Raw genomic sequence first — 14,683 nt, forward strand, 5'->3', positions numbered from 1 at the left:
AAAGGGGGGAGGGGCTCTTAATGCATAAACTAATATTACTGCAATTAGGGTGACCGAGACACCTGATAAACATAAAATTGGGTCTGTAGGCAGATTTTTTTTTAAAAAGGTTACTGAGAGGACAAAAATGACTGAGGTTACAGTAGAAACTATTACAAAGGACATGAATGAAATCCACACAACTACGATAAAGCTACAGCAGTCTGCACTAGTTCTTAAAACAGGGTTGAAGGATGCTGAAACAACCTACATTTTCTGAGATTTCCAGAACAGGCAGTCTGTCAAGTTGTTCCTAGAGCAACAGATACTTGAAACTTTGAATTCACTGTAAAGTATTCTCAACTTGAGAGTACCATGGAGCACTGTGCCCTCGCCCCGCCTCCAAAAAAAGAAAAAAAATACACAGGTGCTCACTGCCATTAAAGCTAACTTCCTGAACTTCAAAGATTCGATCCCACAAATCACATATACCTAGCAGTGCAATATGAGAGTCTAAACATACACATTTTTCCTGCTTACACTCTGCCTGTACAGCGTTAACACATCGTCTGATGCGGTAAAGCAGAGTAAAATGGACTGCAATGCATGCTGCTTTTTCCTGCTAAACTTGTAACGATCCAAGATGAATAATCAGATTTCCTTTCATCTCCACAAACATCACAGGACTGGTTGGATAACAGAAAAACTGCCATACATGAATAGACTGCAATACGACTGACAGAACTCATCTGCCAACATTGTCTGATCAAACTGAAGAGGAACGGCCTCTGGGGGATTCAGAGACACGGTCAGCAAGGAGAGCATTGATGGGGACAATGCCATAAGCACACAACAATGACAGGTCAACTCGAGACACCTTGATATTTCAAGTTGATAAGACACTGTAAAACACAGACCTCAACTTCTACCCTAATGGCAAGGGCCTTGATGTCTAAATACTTGCCCTGCACCCTTCCGGTCACAGTGGGACACAGCTGGACTGGTTGTGGACACACCGGAAAGCTCCCTAGTATAGAGGCAGCTCTTTGTGATCCTGTAACGTGTTTTGGTTGCGGTCATGGTGGTGAGTGGTGGGGAAGGTTGCCTCTTGTTCAGGGGACTGAGATCCGTTAAATTTTAACAGTGTTTCCATCACACTGGTCCTAGTTCCTAGGCAGTGAAATCTTCTTGTTTGTATATACTAGAAATCTGTGCAGTAAATATGATCTACTATATGAGCATTGTAAAGCTTGGTAGGAGAAGTCTAGTACATGGTGTTCTTTTTATATTGTTGGGATACGCCAATCATTCCTTGAATTGGGTAAACAACATTTACCACAAATCTTTACCCCGCAGGGAATCACAACGCGTTCGTTACAACGACTGCGTTGTGATTCCGCATACCCTTACTCCGTAAGAACAACGACTTGCGGAGTGTGGGGGGGGTGGGGGTGTTGGATTTAAAATCCAACACCTTCCTTATTGTCCGCACAGACTGGAGTTGGAATAGTAAATTACACTATTCCAACATACAGCGCCCCCCCTCCGCAAGTCGTTGTTCCAACTTACGGAGTAATGGTATGTGGAATCACAACGCGGTCGTTGTAACGACTGCATTGCGATTCCCTGCGGTGGAAAAGAATGCGTCATAAGAACGTACATTCCTTGAATTGTGATCTCTGGAAATTTCCATTGCAGATGAAACCTCTGGACAGCTAACAAGGTTTTTGTGGGACTCTTACACAGATTCACAGTGTCTAAAATTAATTTAGGAGATCACACCTAAACATCCACTGACAGCTTTTATTGGGGCCACTCTTTCGAGATAAAAATGCAGATTCTGTAATGCTAATAGTTTTGGCACCATTTAATGGATTTGCATGGAACTTTCCAAATAGAATTTCAGCTACACTGGACTTCTTCAAATGCCCCAGATCTACATTGCGCTTCCATGTTTCTTCACCATTGTAAATCCTATTGAGGTGTAGGTTTCTGTAAACCCCTTCGTTTTTAACCTTGTTTGGTAGATGGTTGGAATAACGAACACAATACCTACCACTACACAATGGCAATGTTGACCCAATTAGGTTGCAAGAAGCAAAATGACAGTTTCTAGATCACCAAAAAACCCAGCAAGTTCTCATCTACAGGTTCAGGAGCCCACTCCTCAAGGCAAAATCCATAAGAGCTCATGGCGATTCTGATGTGGACTCCTGTACACAGCGAAAAGCAGACTCAAAGATGAACCATACCACCCAGGCTGCCAGAGTTAAGCATTATATTTTGGTAATCCCCAAACCAGCAGGGCATTAATACAGCTAATTCTGAAAAACCACACAACACTGATATAGAAAAATGGCCCCAATTGTTTATACAGGATCACAGCACCGCTTTGTTCAATATCCACCTGAATACAATCTTGACGAAACCTTATGCTGCCTTCTCTGCCTATCTGCACAGGTTACATTCACACAAAAATATACTAGTCAGAACATTCGTCATTTATTTCTTTTCTAAACCACTTACACAGTAGAAGCTTACTATGTGCAAGTGTGTGTAGGAATCTGACTTTCGAATATACTCTTTCATAGAAGAAATGTGTGCTGTTACTGTACATTGTTTTCAGAAAGAATATGCATTTTGTGGCCCCCCCCCCCCCCTCCTTTCATGCAGGCTTGCTCTTTTTACATTGAATCTCTTCGTAAGGTACTCAGTTTTCAGGCTAGGGCCCATACCACAGAACAATTTAAAAATAAATGTTCATAGAATTAAACGTAGATTGAGGTAGAAGGCATACACATTAAGACACATTGACAGAAACAAACGGATACAAGGGTTAACAGGAGGTCCTACAAGATCCATATGTCAAAAGCATAGAGGGAAGCATTCCAACAAGGTGGTCCGGGGGCTCTTACGTCTCATGAAATCCTATGCTGCTAAAAATATACTTCCCCAACCAGGGAAAGCTTTCGGTCCAAACCAGCATAGAATTCTCCAATAGCCTAGAGCAGTGGTTCTTCGCCCTTTGACATCCGCAGACTCCTACTTAATCATTGTTGGAATCCAGGGACCCCCCCATTGAACCATTACTGGAAGCCAGGAATCCCACCTTAATCAATTTGGATGCTTTGAACCTCATAACCATACACAAACATTTGCATTGTAACACAAATACTGAAATGTTTTATTTATTTCACACATGTATTAAAAATAAATCCGACATTTCATTTTAATGGGAAGGTTGGAGCTTTTGTAAATCCAACTGAAGCAACCCATCGTCCATACTTTATTCAGTTTCATTTGCACTGCACACAGGAATCAATCTGAGGATACCAAACTTTTTTTTTTTTTACTCCAACTGCAAATTCCTTCACATTTACTTAACATTTTAAAATATACTTCTTTATTTACAAACACTTTATTGTTCTGTTAACATTATTTAACACGCTAAGCAGTTGCAGACCAACCCGGGGTCCTCAAGGCCCAGGTTAAGAGCCACTGGCCTAGACTCTCCCATCTTTGGATGTGTGGAAAAGAGGGCGTTGGACCACTGTATGGGCATGGAAGTAGCAGTTTACAAAGTGAGGGGCTGCCCCCAGAAACAAACCCAAGATTTGGCAGGCATGGGCAGATTATCAGGACATGGGGTGGAATCTGTCCGTCCTCAACATCACCCATTTATGATGAAGTCCAAACATTCAAGGGATTGGGGTGGGCTGAGAGGGAGTGGGACAAAGAAACTAACAATTGTTTTATATCTCTATGGTGGTTAATGAGCAGGGGTGGCATGGGTAAGTGCAAGCAGGTATTTGTTTATGTATTTGCTTTATTGTTTAAAAAAAATGGTTTGCCTTCAGGCCCGTTAGGCCAAGCTGTATATCTCAACATCAATAAAGTATTTATTAAATAACAAAAACACTGGCCATCAGGGACTTACAATATGTGATAGTCCTCTCCAATAAAATGCATCAGTTTTTCTAATTTGATCTATTACTGTACTTTGGAATGCTTACCAGCATCTCGTTATTTCCATTCTACTTCGTCATCCCAGTTCTTGAAACTATGCAGCCATGTCACAGTTCGCACGGCTTGGATCTTAGTCTGTTGGAATACTCTGGTAGTCTATTTAGAGGTTTCTGGGTAAAGGAGGTCATTTATAGGCCTAACTGGAGGGGAGGAGTTTAATTTTTAGGTATGCAGCCTATTTCCAAGTATGGACAACACTCTAGACTACAGAGGCGATGCAGCAACGAGCAGAAGCCCTAGGGACCCTAATAATAAAAAGTTGTGTGTCAAACAAGAATTTGTTTATAATAGCAGGCACTGAGAATACTCTGCTTGGGTATTATAATGCAAACAGTAGTGCCTTTCTTATTGGTGTGATACAATTCCTTGCTCATCATACACTTAATTCAAGTTAACATGTTTATTAGAAGTTTACTCACTACACAGTCTTAACGATGATCTCTAAAGCATTTTTGTGATGGTCTTTCTAACTGATGCACGCAGTAAAGGTGCCGAAGGAAAGCTTTCTCAACTACACATTTTCTTTAGACAGATTCAAGCAAATACAAATCAGAATAAAATACAAGAAACGCATGTTGTATTTAGTTTTATTAACTTGACATTCATTAAAGATCCAGTCATTGAAAATGGAATGAATTAAACTTTAAGCACATAATCAAAAGTCTTCGCTTTTCCATTGTTGTAAACATATTGTTTCCTCATCACTGAAAAGCTACAACACAATTTGCATAAATGCCAAAACAAACACAATTTACACAATGTGTTTAAACGACTGAAACCATCTAACCTCTCCAAATCTATGAAATATGTAAAAATGCTGTTCAGCACAACTCAACCAAAGCTGAGCTTTACTTGGTAGTTTTGACTATTACACATGCTTACCCTTAAACGAACCTAACACATACACACACGTTATTTTGTTTGAATAATTGAGCTAAGCAAAAACAAGTGGTGAAAATAGTGGTATGAATTCAACCCAACCAAAACTTTTGGAAGTGGGTGATCACAGAGTCTGAACCATGAGATGCAAACAACACTTTAACTTGCTCTCCCAAATTGACCTACCTTGGTTTTCTCGGACTTTAGTTCTTTCTACATGGTGATTCCGATAATCATAACATACATCAAACTCTATACTCTTGCCCACTTTCTTTACAAAGCAGATCCCACAAAAAAAGCAAGACAATATTATAGGTTGTAAAGCAGGTCACATGTGAACGATGTTTAAGGCTAACTTTGAGAAGTAAGGCAGCAGTAAGTGTAACAACTGTCATTGAGAGGCACAAAACATTTCCACAAACCCAGTGATGAAAGTAGGGTGCCTCCTTTTCCAATGTAACTGGCAGTGGGTCGGACAATCTTCCTTAAAACAAAGTACCCCCAGTTTCTAGCAGCAGGCCAGATAGAAGTCAGCATTAAGACTGAGGAGTTTGTTGGGAGTGGCAGCCTACTGGTTGAGCTATTAGTAGGTGGGGGAGAACTCTGGGGCTCAATATATACAAAGGAATCGTTTTGCTTTCTGACAATGCAGTAACCAATCTGCATTCTTAACTGCTTCTCTGTGTCTCCCCCACAAGTAGCCATGTAGAAACTACTACAGCGGTAAAGGAACTTCGTAAGTTAGAGAGTATATTAATGTTATGAGTCCTCCATAAAATACCACAACTGAAAAACAGAACCCAGTCAAACGCAGGGTAGGAGTAATTTTACAGGTGATGCACAAACCAGGAATAAATTAAATCACCTGGCAATTTCGCCACAATTCAGACCTTTCATGCTGGAAGAATAATTTGAACATACAAAGATGGCAGGAATGCTGGTGATGAAGGGGGGGAAAACTATAGAGGCGAGGGCAATCTTACTTGTGGAGAGACTGAAAATTGAGTGTTTTCAGAGAAGTGATTAAAACCTGCTAGCAAGAAGCAGTACACAAACAGGAAGTGGAAGGCCATCATAGTAGGAGCATAGTGTTTAAAGGAGAGAGGAGTGTGCAAATCAAGCACATTAGGCTGCCAACAGGTTGAAAATTAGGCTTGGATCCCATGCACATGTATTGGAGCTGCCCTAAGAAAAGGAGAATAGGGTTCAAGTTGATGACTTACTATATCGGAAGAGGTACTGCATCTTGTGAGACGTCCTATTCGGAGTAATTCAGGATGGCAAAACGTCTATGTTGTGACTAAAAGAGTCGGACAATGCCATGCAGATTGCTTGACAAAGGGCAGGCCTGGTGAAGGACTCCGAGGCAGATAGGCATGAGGGTATTGGCATGTACGAGTGACTTTCTATCTGCAACAGCCACTGAATTGGTACTGTGGCATGATTCTAGTAAGGTTTGCATGACAGCACTGGAGCACAAGATTTCCAAGCACTATGAAGACTGCAAATCTAAGAAACATGTAGGTTTGCGTTGCCTTCTACAAGTTAGAGTTTTCTAAAGAATTATATCCAGGTTGGAACAGACAGAGAGCAGGAGGGGGACAGAGGGTGCAAGAAAACAGATTTAGTACAACAAGGTATTGTAAACTTGAAACAGTGACAAAGCTTCAAACAGCAACTGATTACCCAGTAGGAGATATGACTGATTTCACCTTGGGTAAGGAGCTTTCACATTAGAGCAAAGGTAGATACAATTAACACAAGATGGTACCTTAATACAAATCACACATTAACTTTGCTTCTCAACCAGAACATAGCAAGGAATACCACTTAGTCCAATAATGTAGGAATGTTGTATTTCCAGGTAGCCTGAAACCCAGCAGACAATGTAGCTGTTGCTTAACAAACACAGAATTCTACATTGTATGCCAGGTTCATGCCCAACCTGGATATTCATCTAAAAGGCAAAAAGGAGTCCGTGCTGATGAAGATCTTCAAGTGGCAAGCAGGGCTGGCATATACATGGACATATGGTTTATTTCTCCACGGTGCAATAAGTCCAAAGTGATCTTTTTAAAATAAGATTTTAGATCCACTGTATACACCTCACTAGGATACACAGATGTTTGTTAATACTGAGGCTGCAGTAACTTCAACATACATTTAAAGCTGTACTATATATTACAAGTTCAACCCTTTGATTTCTGTGACTATTTCCATTTTCTGTAGTTCAGGGCCAATTCATGCATTTTTGTCAGTTCTGAGCAGCTTTCCACAGACATATTCAAAGAGGCTTTACCTGGCGAAATGCATCCTCGGAAAACCCAGATGTTACCACACATCGCTTGATCCCGATTTGAGCAGTAACGTTGGTTTACACTCCCATCACAATTACCAAACATCTCAGAAGGGCATAAATACTTTTTTTATAATTATGTGACGTAGGGTAGATTGAGACAAATTTTGAATCAAAACACAAAATTAACATTTGCTGCATTGTATAATTTTGTTTAAAAACATTCCACTATGCAAATATTAGTTTTGTACCCACAGTTCGAGAGAGAACACCATATTTAAGCCAAAGATACACTTTCAAATATTTGTTTCATTTTTAGATCATCCCCATCCCATTTATTTAATGATATAGTAAATAGAACAAAAAGATAGACTTTGTGCATAAAGGCACGACTTGTGTGGGAATAACCACCCATGATGAACAGGAGAAAACATCTGTCTAAACAGTACGAGAGGCGTAGTTGCACAATTACTAGTATGCCAATTGAAGAGAAAAAAAAAGATATATCAGCTTTTGACAAAACACGCAAAACTTTGGGAATCGCACATTAAGGAAGAGGGGGCAACTCAACATCGGGCACAAGCAAACGAAAACAAACTGATAAAACCACAAAGCATGGCAATTGTAACAAATATAAATTAGTGTGTGCGCAACTGTCAGGATGGGCAGTGGGTAGATGCATGGGAGAGTCAGTAGATACACGGGTGAGTGGAAAGATGAGATTGGTGTGGCTAGCACAACAAAGCACAGCAACAGAGTACGAATGTGCAGAGCCCAGCGCAAAAGAATATGGGAGCACAAAGAAGCTGCATTTTTTTACATGTATTTTAAGTTTAGCATCCCCCTGCCCCCAGACATTAGTGTTTCTCCCCTCCTACTTGCCCCCCCCCAAAAAAACCAACACTTTAAACAGATGTTTATAGTGAGAGCATGGGCATACGCATGTCTAAAACTGTTCTTCACACTGCTGAAATGCAATTAAAAATTCAGCAGTTCAGTGTGTCGGCCATTTTGGGCGGCAGGCAAATGCAGAAAATGAAAACTGCCACAGCATCCTTTCTTTCACTACAGGAAGGCAAGTGTAGTGAACATGATCTGTGTGTTGGAAAAGCACACAGTGCAATATCAAAACAAAAAGCGGCCAATGGGTGGGAGTGCGTGATCATAACTAATAGACTACTGAGAAGCTGAAGTGTATGAGAATGCTAAAGTTAGGACCAAGATGCATCAGAAAGGTCCCTTAAGAGTTAGGATTGCGCTAAAATTGTATGAAAGATAATGGTACGTAAAAGCACAGGATAAATGAGGAAAGATTATTTCAAGCAGCCGTTTAAAGTCGAAAATGAAGTTAATGAGATGTCAGAGTTACCAAGTTAAAAACCAAAATTATTATTTAAGGCGAGAGGATAAACCTAAGTCGGCCAATTCCCTGAATTTTTATGGCTGCCGATTTTATAGATGGGGCTAATCATGTATTGTGATTTATCTGAAACATGAGGACAACATTTTAAAATGGAAGTGGGTCACCTGTAACTATTTTATTTTTGCTCTTTCACATAAAAAAAATAATAATAATTCAGTAAATGAATTGAAGCTGTAATCTTAAAATAGCCAAAAGAAATAATAAAACCCTGCCACGTTTCACTAAATCAGTGATCTTCTAAAGCCCTTTGGTCTAGGGCACCACTGGACAGGAATTTAGGCAAGCTCAACCTGGCGGGGGGAGGAGGCCAGGGGGGTTTAACGAAACCACTACTGACCTTGGCACAAGCTGTTCACAAATTTAAAAACAAAGCTCACTTTAAAATCCAATCTTTTTTGAAAGATAAAAAAAAAATGGATAGGCTTATACTGAGAACCAATCAGGACAACATAATTTAACCACCTGTATCATCATTTAGGTAAATTACCTTTAAGCATTAAAATGGAAATTAAGGGGGCATTTATACTTCCAATAGACACCAAGAAGAAATAGATTACATTCTGTGCAGGGTGAAAGTGGGTAGCAGGAGACCAAACTTTCCAGTTTTAAGGAGTGAGCCAAGAATATTTTAAGATTACAATTCCAAATGATTTTACCTGGTGCATTTGAGACACCTACATTTATTCCAACTTCATTCAAGGGGCAGCATACCTTAAACTAGCCTAACATAAGGCATTCAAATGTTTTTATAGCATATAACAATAAATTAATTTTCTTAATACAGGAGAACTTGGGTTTAAGAGTGATAAAGGAACTTATGATGGTGAGGCTGGCCACCAAAACGTTTAAGACAGCTGTGGGCAGTGGAGGCAAAGGTAAACCATAGATGTTGTGTTTGTGAGAGTCGCAGATTCAGGTTTTCACCCTAGAAGGGTCAGAAGAATACCAGGTAGGTATCAGAAGGCAGCCATGGTGTTGTACCACACTACAGTGGCAGAACAATCAACCTGCAAACATATTCCAACCATCATATTAACTAACACTATTTCATCGCGGTAAATAAATGGGGCTATCCGAGTAATACATCAGTACTTTAGAGATATAGTGGATGTCTTATTTGTATGTCGATGTTTGAACCAAGATCTAGCGACATACAACTAGGTGACGAGGCCCCTCTTGAGGATTAGAAGGTGGAATTCAGACCCCCCCCCCCCCCCCTTCTATATTCTAAATGTTTGGTTTTTTACCAGCTGACCACCTGTAGGATCAGGGAGATTTTCACCTTCTGTCCAAGGCACACTGATAACACTTAAACTGCAATAATTGATGAAACTTAAAAGCAGACAGCTAAACACCTCTTACGGCGTCATTGCCGCCACCTCCTCAATCAGCAGTCAAAACCGCTCGATATTGCATGGTCTACTAACCAATTTGCAACCTGTAGTTTCCTAATGTTCACTTCATAACTACAACCCAAGATCTAGGTTAAATCAGTTTAATTTGCTAAACAAGGACGGTGTTAATGTTAAAGACAATTAAAAATGTCTGACTGTGCGTATCCCTTGCTTATTGTCAACCGATTGAAGAAAATGTTAAATCGATATAGGCGGCGCTATAACAATTGCTTCTGCCATCACTGGTGTAAATAATGTTTTTTTGCCAATAACAGGCATAAAGATGGAGTCCGGTATCAATCTCTCTTAGATGCTAAAATGCACAAACACCTTTCACTTGACTATGTGAGAAGTAAAACTATGCAGTCAGAGGCTAGAAAAACATGCATTAAGGGATAACTCTCAAAGTTTAACACTTTACTTCTCTACAAGCCCATTTTGAGTCTGTCATTTCAAGCAATAAATGTAAAGTTAAAATACTTGAATTATCATATACTCTTCAATATGTAAAATATATAATACTCTTAAGTACTTGCGAAAGGAGAACACTTCATATTTTAAGAAATACCTTAATGCACTGTGCAGACAAACCACCCTGTCCTGGTAAACAAAGAACGATCAATGATGCATTCTAGGATTAATATATTAAAAAGACAAAGTACCAATAACTTTCTTAACATCTGCTCACCACCATCTCAGCAGAGCCATATCAAGTTAACACACAAGCAGACTGTTCGTTTGGAATCAAGCTATTGCCCAGGATCAATAGTTCTTGCTCAGCCAATTAGTACCGAAAGCTTCACACACATCAGCCTACTGCCCTCTAGTGACAGAGTAAAGGAAACCTGAAGAGAATTTTTTTTTCTCTACAGGACTATTTTGTAATTGCATTATTATCGAGTTACTACCATAGAAGAAGAGTTGAGGCGCTTTATGCTAGGACGCCTGCTGCTACGGAACCCAAGGTTATTATACCATTGTGCCTTAAACAAAAATTATATATACATCTATACACACACATATACGCTTCTCAAACAATTTGTTTTCCCTAATTACATACCAACCAGTCTCAAAGTTCAAACACATCCATTTACTGGACATTGTGTGTTCCTCCAATAGATTTTTGGTCTAGCTGAACGGCTTGGAAGCCTCAAATGTTCTACTGTCCCACCCCTAGACTTTAATCTGGACCCTTTATGCTTCTGCAGCATTTGCATAATCTCCAACCGCTGAACCATCAGCAAACTTTATAAAGAGGCTACAAATTCTAGCCCCACTCACATCGAAATAGGGAACATTATTGGACACTTGGGTGGCTGCAATTCTACTTTCACTCTTTGCAAAATGTCCTGTGCATTCTGTTCCAGGTCTTCCAAAATCATGCTTTATACTCTGGGACACCCTTTGCATACAGCTGCCTCCCAGAGAGCACACAAGTTTGTGATCAAAGGTGTATGTATTCAACTCTTAGCACTCTACTGGTAGCTGAAGTGGCAAGACTGGCTGAAATGACAATAATCTAGGGAATCACGGGAAAGGAGCCTCTTCCTGGGAAATCGCCATGCATGCAAGCTTTGAGCATACGAAACACATGCTCTAGCCTTAGCGTTAGACTGTGATCATCTACTGCTCGGTCTTCAGACTGCAGAAGCCATTTCTCAACACAGTAAAAGTGAAGTTTAACACAGTATAACACTGCAGTCAGTTTTCAACAAGCTTAGTCACCCTAGAACCCACCCACCCAAAGCCACAACTGTGCTACCCACAGTTAGAACCACAAGAAACAGACACTGCTGAACAGCAAGTGAGACACGGTCCAGAGTTGTGCTCGAGCACATAGATCAATGGCGGACAAACCAATGCAATTTAAACAATCACTTCTGTTCAGAGGACATTACATAGCAACAGTGATGCCTGGCATCCCTTGTGGCGTGCCAAGTCATGCCTACGGCACCTCGTTAATTGTGAGCACATGCAAAGGGTGTTACCACCCACTAAAGTGGCAATATATAGTAAGTTAAGTCTAAGTCACACTTAACTGTTGGTGTGCTGTCAGCGAATACAAAAATGGGGCCCAGTAAATGTTGTAATGCTTTAAATGTACTTTTTTTTTTTTAAAGTAATTTGCAAGGATAAGATTACCTAAATTCTTCAAAACCCCAGCCACGTAATCTAGAGCTTCTCAAAGTGTTTAGTTACTGCACATGATAGATACCAGATACAATACATATGTATATGCAGCTATAACCATGTCTGCGTAGTAACATATATATAAAATATATTATAATATTTAATATCAATTTAGCACAAAAACATTTGGTGGTTACTTTTAAGACAATCACTTGTCGTGCTTTACTTTACTAAATTTAAGTCTGACCATCTAATTAATAAATTATTTCCCTAGATGTGAAAACAGAATAGGACAACTGGCAGTAATGTGCCATTTACCAATCTAACATTGACCATGCAACACCTTAAAAAGAGGCAGCGTTCGCAGGATGTGCCGGGTAGCTTTAGAGTGTTGTCCATAGGCAGATGAACAACCCATAGTCCCTGGGTCATGCACTGTAGAAGAGGCGGCCTTCAGAGACCCAGTAGCCAGATGTAGCTGCTGATCAGAAACAGAATCTACACTGACTACTGAGCGAGCGATAGGCTACAAAAAAATAACGTTCCGCGACACACCAGTTGACACCTAGGGGGAAAAAAATACATATTTTAATTTGGCAAGAAAGATGTACAAAAACATCATTGCAAACTTACACTTCATTGGAACAAATATTAGTTGTTTTACAGTTTGCACTGAACCAGGTCGTTTTTAATAGTAAATCACTAATTCATGGGGGGGTCTAGAAGCACAACAAACGTAAATAAATTGAAAGACTGCTCAATACCCGGATGATTGTTCATTCCGCTGAATTTTAACTACTGACAAACGCAGCGTTCTGAAGACATGAGCAAGGCAGACTAATCCTTCCATCCTAATGATGGGGATAAAGAGTACCACAATTTGTCTAATGGTATCATCTGTTATTTACCAGTGCATAGAAAAGGCAGTATACAATTCGATTATATTTGTAAATGCGACTGTCCTCAAATAACTTTGATTAATGTCTTCATTTAGAAGCAAGGCCCATGGGAATGGCAAAATACAATTTTACTCGCTACACAAAAAATAAAGGTGTACGCAAATTCGTTCTGCAGTATTGTCAAAACATTCAGTTTTGAATCATTTTTACCTCTTGTCTTTTGGATGGTTGGGAAGGAAGTACAGTATGAACCACAAACCAAAAGACTTAAAATGCAAGGTCTGTTTATACAAGGTTCACCATGAAGGCAAAAACTGAAAGAAGTGGGTAGAGGCTTATCTATGTAATGATCACCCAAAAAGAGGCATAAGGGAAATAGCAAGTAAACGCAGTGAAAAGGTTTGATTCCTAAAACTTTAGATCCGGGGAAAAAATAAAAACGGCAAATTCAGGCAAAAGAAGTTTCTTTTCTAGAACAGTCGCAGACAACTATTGAACATTCTTAAAAAAAAAAAAAAAAAAATTAAAAAAAAATCATAACTCAGAAAACATGTTTTATTTGCTCTTTACGAAATGTCAGAGCACTCAAGTAGAGTGTGCTTCCTGCATGTCAGGGAGCCTAAAAAGGACAGAATTAACTGCTAATAAATAGGCTGGCTGTCTCCGTTATGGAAATCTGCAGGTTTTTTTGTTTTTAAGATACACCTTGGCAACACCTTGGCAACGTGGATGCTTTTTTAAGGCCCACCCGTCAGGCTAGAAACCAATTTAACAAATAAGACTAGATGATAGATGTCAGAATGTAGTCTGGGCATTCAGAAATTCAGGATAAAAATTCATGACATAAATCGACATTCAGGGCTTTGAATGAGGCTACATTTCTATATCAACTATTTACTACGGAGATTATAAGTAATAAACAACCTTCAACAAGTACCAATGACACGGAAGTGATCAGTGTTTCCAAATACAGACACTACAGACCTGCACACTGCACCAATTAATGTGACCCTGTGGCTCACCTCCCTAAACTCCTTCTGCCATAGGAGGAGCATAACTCGCTCACTGGAAAACCAACCAAACCGGTACTTTGGGTAAAGCAAAATGCAGCTGCTCAGATGTTTAGGCGGCTATCCCATCAGCTTTCCTACAAAACATTTCTGCCTGGCTTTTTGTGGTGTTCTCAGCAGTATAGAAGGGCCTTTGATGCACTTGGCTACAGGTAATATGTTAAAATAATGCTGGACTAGACTGGACAGAGCTTCTTACAAAACTTCTCAACTTTTTCGTAAAGAAGCCCTCTGGTCTCCACTTAGTAACTACTTATCAGCATCTGCTTTACGTAATCAAGATAGTTCCTTTGTTTATCAACCACCATGAGTATTTTATTCTTGTCTTCTTAGTTTATTTTCTCTCATATATCATTTGTACAGTCATTTCTCTGATTTCGTAAACCAATGTGTTTATATTGAAACATCAATCTTATAATAATGTTAGATGAAGATAATCCTATATCTCCAGTCTTTTCTCTTCCCCCCCCCCTCTTCTCCTTCTTTTCGGTCCTTTATTTCTCCTACTTTTTCTCCCCCCCCCCCTCTTCATCCTTCCTTAACCCTTTCTTTTCTCTGAAGTTAATTTTTTTTTTTTTAAATAAAAT

The 14,683-nt window shown here is 39.7% G+C and overlaps 1 long non-coding RNA gene across 1 annotated transcript in view; it reads right to left on the reverse strand.

The window, feature by feature from the left end:
• Window positions 1-12,325: 12,325 nt before the first annotated feature.
• The window catches only part of LOC146805692 (uncharacterized), a 32,399-nt gene continuing 30,041 nt past the window's right edge, over window positions 12,326-14,683 (reverse strand). The window contains exon 3 of the long non-coding RNA XR_014967493.1: window positions 12,326-12,692. This is a non-coding gene — a long non-coding RNA (uncharacterized LOC146805692). The remainder of the gene's footprint in view (window positions 12,693-14,683) is intronic.

This window comes from Triturus cristatus, chromosome 8, assembly GCF_964204655.1.
Source record: "Triturus cristatus chromosome 8, aTriCri1.1, whole genome shotgun sequence".
NCBI lineage: Eukaryota > Metazoa > Chordata > Amphibia > Caudata > Salamandridae > Triturus > Triturus cristatus.